General features: G+C 37.3%; 1 pseudogene; it reads right to left on the reverse strand.

Annotated features, from left to right (window-relative positions):
• Positions 1 to 5,772: 5,772 nt before the first annotated feature.
• LOC129083110 (leucine-rich repeat flightless-interacting protein 2-like) lies at positions 5,773 to 6,943 on the reverse strand (annotated as a pseudogene).
• Between the last annotated feature and the right edge of the window lie 3,007 nt (positions 6,944 to 9,950).

Genomic DNA, 9,950 nt, shown 5'->3' on the forward strand with positions numbered 1-9,950 from the left:
GAGTGTAAAAACTTGTGGGGATTGTGCAGCAGGAGAAATTTCCTGCCTCACATGAGCGTTCACTGGAGAGACCCACAGGGTTCCAGAATGTACACAACCCACCCACTTGGGAATTAGCACCAGATGGGCCTATTTTTCTTGTGGATAGCAGGAGGTGACTGAAAGCCGGCAGAGAGCTGAACAAGCAGCATTGTTCCCTTGTTGATCCCTCACCCACCTACAGCACTACAACACATCAAAATGGGTTGCTGTGCCCTGGTGAATACCTAAGACTCTATACCTTACAACATAACAAGAACAGTGAGACAAAGAAATATGGCCCAAATGAAAGAACAGGTCAAAACTCCAGAAAAAATACAACTAAGCAGAGAAGAAATAGCCAACCTATCAGATGCAGAGTTCAAAACACTGGTAATCAGGATGCTCACAGAAATGGTTGAGTATTGTCACAAAGTGGAGGGAACAGTGAAGCCTATGTAAAGTGAAATAAAAAAAATATGCAGGGAACCAACAGTAAAGGGAAGGAAAGCAGGACTCATATCAATGAATAGGAGCAGAAGGAAGAAATAAGCATTTCACCAGAAGGAAGAAACAAGAATTCAAAAAATGAGGAGAAGCTTAGGAACCTCTGGGACAACTTTAAACATTCCAGCAATGAATCATATGGGTTCCAGAAGGAGAAGAGGAAAAGCAAGAAACTGAAAACTTATTTGAAAAAATAATGAAAGAGAACTTCCCTAATCTGGCAAAGAAACTAGACTTCCAGGAAGCTCAGAGAGTCTCAAAGAAGTTGGACCCAAGGAAGCACACACCAAGGTGCATTATAATTACATTACACAAGATTAAAGATAAGTATAGAAACTTAAAAGCAGCAAGAGAAAAGGAGACACTTACCTACAAAGGAGTTCCCATAAGACTATCAGTTGACTTCTCAAAAGAAACCTTACAGGCAAGAAGGGGCTGGAAAGAAGTGTTCAAAGTGATGGAGAGCTTGGACCTACATCCAAGATTACTGTATCCAGCAAAATGATGATTTAGAATGGAAGGGCCAATAAAGTGCTCCCCAGATAAGGTAAAGTTAAAGGAGTTGATCATCACCAAGCCCTTAGTACATGAAATGTTAAGTGGACTTATCTAAGAAAAAGAAGATCAAAACTATGAACAGTAAAATGACAACAAACTCACAACTATCAACAACTGAACCTAAAAACAAACTCAGTAAATAACTAGAACAGAAACAGAATCACAGAAATAGAGATCATATGGCGGGTTATTAGCAGGGAGGCGGAGGGGATAATGGGGAAAATGTACAGAGTTAAGCATAAGTGGTAGATACGAAATAGACAGAGAGATGTTAAGAATAGTATAGGAAATGGAAAAACCAAAAGGACTTATATGTATCACCCATGGACAAAAACTAAAGGGCAGGAATTCTGGCAGGAGGGGGCATATACAGCAGAGGGGAAGAAAGGGAAGAAAGAAAGGGACAACTGTAATAGCATAAATAATAATATATACTTAGAAAAAAATCCAGAGGACAGGGAGAAAGAAGGGAAGAGTCTGAGTGCAGACAACTTTAGGAGAATTCACAGAATTGTAAAAGATAAAAAGGGGGAATTTTAGGCAACTGCTATCTCTGATGTATTAAGTAGTGGAAAAAGAGATGTGGGAGAAGGATTTTAAGAAAGTATTCTGTATACCATGTATGGACTTGCTCTTTGATGCATCTTCTTGACATTTCAGTAAAGATTTAAACTGTTAAAAGTAAAAAATACCTTTGATTTCTGAATGTTGACTTTGTATCCCACAATTTTGCCAAATTCATGTATTATGTTGAGTAGTTTTGGGGGGGAGTCTATAGGGTTTTCTATGTACACTAACATGTCATCTGCAAACAAGGACAACTCTATTTCCTCCTTTCCAATTTGGATGCCTTTTATTTCTTTTTCTGGTCTGATCATTGTGGCTAGAACTGTCAATACTATGTTGAATAGAAGAAATGAAAGTGGACACCCATGTTTTGTGCTTGATCTTAAGAGGAAATATTTTATCTTTGGCCAACTGAGTATGATGTTGGCTGTAAGTTTATCATATATGGCCTTTACTATGTTAAGGTATATTCCCTCTATTATCACTTTGCTTAGTGTTTTTATCATAAGTGGGCATTGTACTTTCTCAAATGCTTTTTCAACATCTATTGATATGACCATGTAGTTTTTGTGTTTCATATTGTTTATATGGTGTATTACATTTACTTACTTATTTGTTAATATTTAATTAAAAATGGATAAAGAATATCAAAAAGTCATTTAAAGCTTTTTAAAAATAATGCAAATAGGCAAGAAATACACCAAAACAGGTTGTTTCAACAAATAATAAAGTAACAATCTAAATAACACATCATTGTCACAATCAGATTAATACATATTAGAAATATCGGTAATTTCAAGTATTGGTGACTGTGAAAGGAACTGGGTATTCACAGACTTTTTCCTTCATCTTCTAAAAGCAGTCCCTTTAGCATATTTTACAATGCTGGTTTGGTGGAGATGTATTCTTTTAGCCTTCTTTTGTCAGGGAAACCCTTTATTCTGGCTTCCATTTTAATTGAGAGCCTTGCTGGGTAGAGCAGCCTTGGTTGCAGGCCTTTGCTGTTCATCACTTAGAATATATCTTGCCATTCCCTTCTGGCTAATAATGCTTCTGTTAAGAAGTCAGCTGCTAGACATACCGGGGCTCCCTTATATGTTTCTACTTGTTTCTCCCATTTTAATAATGATGTGTCTTGGAGTGGGCCTCATTGAATGGGACCCTCTGTGCTTCCTGGGCTTGTGTGGCTTTTTCTATGCTCAAATTTGGGAAGTTTTCCATCATTACTTTTTCAAACAGGTTCTCTATCCCTTCCTCATCCTTCTCTCCTTCTGGTATCCCTATTATATGGATATTGTTATGTTTCAGGTTGTCCTGCATTTCTCTAAATGCCTCTTCATTCTTTTTCATTTTCTTGCTCTTTCTGGGAGCTTCTTCCTACCTTGTCCTCCAGCTCACAGATTCAGTCCTCAGCCTCATCTAGCCTGCTTTTGATCCTTTCTACTGTGTTCTTCAATTCAGAAATCATATTCTTCATTTCCTCTTGTCTCTTATTGGTAGTTTCTATGTCTCCTTTCATGCTGTTATAGTTCGCAGCAAGTTCCTCGTAGTTTCCCTGTAGTTTTTTGTAATTCTCTCTGAGCTCACTGAGCTCATGAGCATCTTTAGAACCATTGTTTTGAACTCTGTATCTGATAGTTTACTTGCCTCTATTTTATTTAAATCTCTTTCTGTTGATTACTCCTTTCCCTTCGACGGCGGCGGGGTGGGGGGTAGTTCTTTGTCTTCCCATTATTTGTGAGACTCTTCTTTTTTGCTTCTGCTTCTTAAATTGATCTTTCTTGACTTCCTGACTTTGTGGTGTGAACTGCTATGGTAGGAGACTGCTGTTTTTTCTTTTTGGATCTGCCTCTGATGGTGTCAGATGTTGACCCTGTTTGACCTTAGGCAGCCTATTCAAGACTTCCAAGAATCTACTGTCTGTGGTTGTCTCCTTCAGCTGTTAATCGAGTCACTCTGCACTCAGCAGGTGGCTTAGCTACCACAGGGCAGGGCAGAGTCTTTCCTTGTGGTGGGGTTTTTGGGTCCTCTCCCACTGCTGTTGCTCAGGAGAGTCAATATGGCCACTGCCATCTGGGAGATGAGTCAGCACTGGGATCCCGCCGGCCACTCTCTCAGTTCTCTCCCCAAAGCCTCCTTCCCCAGTCTCTCCGCAGGTGTCTCCAGCTCACCCTTCCCCTGTCTTTGCCAGAGACCAGGGCAAGTGACTGCAAATAAAAATTTATGCATTGGCCCTTTAAGTGGCTCTTTGTGTCTCCAGCCGCCTGTCTCTGGCAGTGAGCAACCCTGCTGCTTTTCGCAGCTGGCTGTTATCTGTGTAGTTTTTAGGCTCTGGTGCCATAGGCTGGAGATTCCCGCTTGTGGTTTAGACCCCACTCATCTCTGGGGGATCCAACTGACCATTTCAATATCTTTCCAGTGATGCTGTTTGTGGGTGCTCCACCCACCTTCTCAAGTCTCTGCCACACTCCTTAACAGTTAGTTTGTTTTAAAGCTGACTCTTCTCTCTGTCCAAGGTCATAAGGCTCCTCACTTGCTATTGTTCAGTTGTTTGTTCCAGGAGATTTCTCCCCGATTTATTTGTAATTCCAGGTTGGTCCTGGGAGAAGGTCAGTGTCACTTCCACTCACTCCTCTGCCATCTTGATTCTCTGATTTGTATATATTTTACCATCCTTGCATCCTTGGGACAAATACCTCTTGATCATGGTGTATGATCTTTTTAATGTATTGCTGAATGAGGTTTGCCAATATTTTGTTGACGATTTCCGGGTCTATGTTCATCAGCTATATTGGCCTGCAGTTTTCTTTCTTTCTTTGTCTTTACCTGGTTTTGTAATTGGGATAATACTAGCCTCAAAAAAAAAAAAAAGAGTTTGGGAGGCTTCCCTCTTCTTGGATATTTTGGAATAGTTTGAGAAGAATTGGGATTAGGTCTTCTCTGCATATTTGGTAAAATTCTCCTTGAATCTGTCTGGCCCAGGACTTTTTATGTGCTGGGATTTTGTTTATTACTGGTTCAATTTCACTAGCTGATATTGGTCTATTCAGAGTTTCTGCTTCTTCTTGACTCACCTTTGGAGGCCTATATGTTTCTATAAATTTGTCCATTTCACCCAGGTTTTCAAACTTCTTGGCAAATAGTTGTTCATAGTAGTTTCTTACAATCCTTTGTATTTCTATGATATCAGTTGTAATTTTGCTTCTTTCATTTCTGATATTATTTATTTGGATCATCTCTCATTTTTCTTGATAAATTTTGTTAAAGTCTTGTCAATTTTATTATCTTTTCAAAGAATCATCTGCTGAATTTATTGATTTCGGATTGCTCTTTTAGTCTCTATGTCATTTAATTCTGCTCTGATCTTGATTATTTCCTTCCTTCTGCTCACTCTGGATTTCATTTGTTGTTGATCCTCTAGTTTTTGTAGATGAAGGGTTAGGTCACAAAGGTTTTGGTGTGTCAAAATGTATATGTAGACTTTCCACTGTGCAAGTTTTGGCACCCCTAACCCCTGCATTAATCAAGGGTGAACTGTAGTATGATTTTTTAACTTAATCTGTTAATGTGATGAATTACGTCACTCAATTTAAGTTTGTTAAATGTTCCTTCATCATTAGACTCAGCACATGCTTCTTTGCATTTATGTATTTTGACAAATACTATATAATAACATTTCTTCAGGCATTATGTAATGGAACACATGATGTGATTCTGTCCTGTTATTGGTGATAGTAAGTTTAATCACTGAATAATACATCATTTATCTGGTTTCTCTACTAGAAAGTTGATATTTTTCTCTTTTTAATTAATAGGTAGTGTGTGTGGAGATTAAAGGTTTAACATCCATCGATGAATCTCCACTAAATCAATTATTGCTGTGGTCAGATCCAGTATGATTTTAATCCTGAAATTTCTATATTTTAGAATTAAACTACAAAATCTAAAGTGTTCATTCATGAAGATTCAAACTTATGTCATTCTCTCATAAATTATAATAGACAAAGGTGGCTATGTTAATGACAAAACTCAAACAGTACTGAAAGGAGCCTCTCAAAGGACAAAAGTTAATCCTTCTAGGTGTGGCCCTACAAGGAGCATCCAGGTAGATGGATGGCCTTCCTATTGCTGGGACAGAAGTTTTGTCTCATTGGCCTTCATTTTCCTCAGCCCCTTTGCAAGGTGGTGGCTGATTATCTTCATCTTCTCATTCATTGCTGTTCATAACTCTTGTTGTAGCTTCTTTTTTTTTTTCAGATTTCAATTTGTCTTCTACTTTCGTAGAAATCTCAGTGGCAGTTGTACATCTGAGCAGCTGTTCTTCAAGCCAGCTAATACTTTGCTCCAAGGTGGTTATATCCTGTTCTGCCTTTGAAAGCTTAAATTTGTATTCATTAATTTGTCTGTTTGTATCTGCATTGATGAACTGCAAGTCTGAGCCATTCTCCAGTCCAGCCAGGTCACCACCCACCATGCTGTCATTCCTGGAGCATTTCTGTCAGTCTTCCTCTAACTGCAGCTTCAGTTTTCTAATCTGTGATAGTAGCTCTTCTTTTCCTTCAGCAAGTTTTTCTAGCCTTAAAGGTCCTCCTGCTTACTCCAAGACCTGAACATCTTCCTGAAACAGTATAGTGATGGCTCCAATCACTGGTTCATGATTGACATCATCATTGGGAGTACCATCAAGGATTATAATTAAGCTATGTTTCTCAATGAGCTCATCTTCTTGTCGAAAGCTTTCTTTAAGTTCATCCATTTTATGCTGCAGCACACTACACATAGATTTCTGGCTTTCTAACTTCTTTGATTCCTTTCATTTTCTCTGTAAAATCCTGACATCTGTTCCTCTTGTTCTTCAATAATATCCTTTGAGGATGTCCACCTGGTAGATTAAATTGTTCTTGTCAATGTCTAATTGTGCATTAGAAACCATAGCTTTCTTGTATTTTTCTTCCACTTCAGACAAAGGCCCACAATTCACATAATGATGTGTCTGGATCTATTATGCTGCTGATGTCCCTGCTTCCTTGTCTGGTTGAATTTCCACTTAAAGCAGTTGTTGCTGAGTCAGAATTTCAAGATGAAGGTCTTGTGTAATTTTCAGCATACTGTTTGTTAGATTTCTTATCCAACTCTTTGCTGTCATTCCAGTTCTCTCTTGCTTCTGCCCAGGCAGCCTATTTTGCTGCTGGCCTTGCCTCTGCCTCTCTGACAATGTTATCCAAAACTTCATCTCCTGCAAAAATTGGCCTTTCACAGGTGTTCTTTTCCTTTCAGAACCAGAAGTCCCCATATTGTCTTCTTGATCATCTTTTAACCCTCAAAAGTGATTTCAGTCTGTTTTAGCCCTGTCTCTGGGAATGGGCTATGCCAGTGCCGCCCGGGAAGGGAAGCCATGTTAGAGAAAAAGAGAGAGGGAACTTTTTGTTAGTTGGGATTATATTATCTTGGGTTTGGGAAGAACCAGCTGTGTTTTCAAACTAACTAATCAACTTCCCAAGCTTTTATGGGATTCTGATGCATCCACCTCCAGGCTAGAATGACAGGCCTTTATGGCACCATCTTAACTCCTAGTGTTCCATGTGCTTACCTGCTCCTTTATTGTTCTATCCCTTCCTTCAGTGATTCGTGGGGAAACAGTGATTCCCTGGGGAGTGTGTGAAGCTGTAACCTCCTACGGAAGCAAGCAGGCTTCTGTTCCCTAGTTTATTATGTTTAATAATGCCTGATTCCCTTTGTTTCCTTCCTTCCTTCCTTTATTAATATCTAAGTACCTATAGTAACACTTGCTAAAAAAAATGCCCACCCATGAACACACTATTCTTTTCCTAAATTTATTTTCGTGTATGTATAATTAATATACAATCTTACATTGGTTATATAGTTTCAGGTGTACAGCATAGTAACTTCACATTTCCCCATTAACTGCTGTAATCATCTGTCACAATATTATGGACTATATTTTTCCTCCCCTTTTTAACCTGTCTTCCCACACCCTCTCTTCTGTACCATCCCTTTGGTCTCCGATGATTCTGTAAGTCTGTTTTTGTTTTGTTGTGGTTTAGATTCTACATATAAGTGAAACCATATGGTAAGTACTTTCTCAGCCTGACATTTCACTTAGCATAAAGCCCTTTAGATCCATACAACTTTCATAAGTGGAAAGTTTTTTACTGCTGTGTAACATTACTATATCTATTAATATATATCAGGCTTTCTTTATCCATTCATCTCTCAATGAATTGCTTTCATAGCTTGGCTATTGTAAATAATGCTGCAATGAATATAGGGAGGCATATATCTTTTTGAATTAGTGTTTTCTTTAGATAAATATCCAGAAATGGAATTGTTAGGTCATGTGGTATATAATTTTTAGTTTTCTTAAGAAATTTCCATACTGTTTTCCATAGTGGCTAACCAGTTGCAGTCCCACCAACAGAGCACAAGAGTTCCCTTTTCTCCACATCCTCGCCAACACTTAGTATTTGCCTTTGGATAACAGCCATTCCAAATGATGTGAGATAGTATCTTATTGTGGTTTTGATTTACCTTTCTCTGATGATCAGTGATGTTGAGCATCTTTTCATATGTCTGTTGGTCATCTATATGTCTTCGTTAGAGAAATGTCTTTTCATGTCCTATGCCCATTTTTTTAAATCAGATTACTTATTTTTTTTTTGTTATTGAGCTTCTTATATATTTTAAACATCAATGCCTTATCAAATATATCATTTGAGAATATATTCTCCCATTTAGTAGGTTGCCTTCTGTTTTCTTGGAGGCTTCCTTTGCTGTGCAAAAGCATTTTAGGTTTATGTAGTCCCATTTGTTTATTTTTGCTTTTGTTTCCCTTGTTCAAGGAAACATATCCAAAAAGATATTACTTAGGTGTCAAATAAATAACTTGCTATGTTTTCTTCTAGGAGTTTTATGATTTCAGGCCTTACATTTGAGTCCTTAACCCCATCTGAGTTTATTTTTTGTATGTGGTGTATTAAAGTGGTTCAGTTTCATTTTTTGCATGTATCTGTCCTGTTTTCCCAACAGCATTTGTTGAAGAGACTGTCATTACTCCAGTATATATTTTTTACCTCCTTTGTCATAGATTAGTAGACCATATAAGCAAAGGTTTATTTTTGGGCTCCCTGTTCTGTTCCATTATCCTATGTGTCTTTTTGTGCCAGTACCATACTGTCTTAATTATTATAGCTTTGTAGTATAGTATGAAATAAGGGAAGATGATATCTTCATCTTTATTCTGCTTTCTCAAGATTGCTTTCACTGTTCAGGGTCTTTTATGGTTCCATATAAATTTTAGGATAATTTTTTCTAGTTCTGAGAAGAATGACATTGGTATTTTGATAAGAATTGCATTGAATCTGCAAATTGCTGTGGGTAGTATGGTCACTAAACAATATTAATTTTTCCAATCCATGAGCATGGTATATGGGTATATCTTTTCATTTATTTCTGTCCTCTTCATATTACTTCTTCAATGCCTTAGAGTTTTCAGAGTACAGATCATTTACCTCTTTGGTTAAATTTATTCCTATATATTTTATTCTTTTTGATGCCATTGTAAATAGGATTGCTTTCTTAATTTCTCTTTCTGATAGTTCAAAATCTTGCAACTTTCAGCAACATATATGTACCTAGTGAGTATTATGCTGAGTAAAATAAGTCAGACAAAGACATATACCATATGACTTTACTTATATTTAAAATTTTAAATGGATAAATAAACAAATGAAGAAAGAAAACATTCACACATACAGAAAACAAATTGATGGTTGCCAAATAGGAGGGAGCTGGGAGGATGGGTAAAAAAGATGTGGGGATTATGTACAGTTACCATTTTGAAAAATAGTGATGGGGATGTAAAGTATAAAAAATATAGTCCATATTATTGTAGTAACTATGATGTCAGAGGAGAACTAGGCTTATCAGGAAGATCACTTCATTAAGTTAAATAGATCTTAATCACTACTATGTCATCTGAACCTAATATCATAATGTATGTCAACTGAAATTGAAAATTAATTTTTAAAATAGCAACATATTGGAAATCAACATATGTGACAATTACAATGGAAGTGTGACAACATAAAACTGGGAGGGTCCACATAGGATAACTAAACTAGGAGCAGTTTGACAAGAGAAGTACAGAAACAAAGTCTAGTGATTGTATGCAGTGCTTATTTCAGACCACTCTAAAATCTAGTTCAAACAACAGTAAAAGAGAGTATAAAATCAAAAGAACAGAGGGGATGGAAGACAAAAAAATTAGGAAAAATGTAAAG

Source organism: Pteronotus mesoamericanus, unplaced genomic scaffold (genome assembly GCF_021234165.1).
Source record: "Pteronotus mesoamericanus isolate MK-2021 breed Mesoamerican mustached bat unplaced genomic scaffold, CSHL_Meso_final scaffold_165, whole genome shotgun sequence".
In the NCBI taxonomy this organism is placed as follows: domain Eukaryota; kingdom Metazoa; phylum Chordata; class Mammalia; order Chiroptera; family Mormoopidae; genus Pteronotus; species Pteronotus mesoamericanus.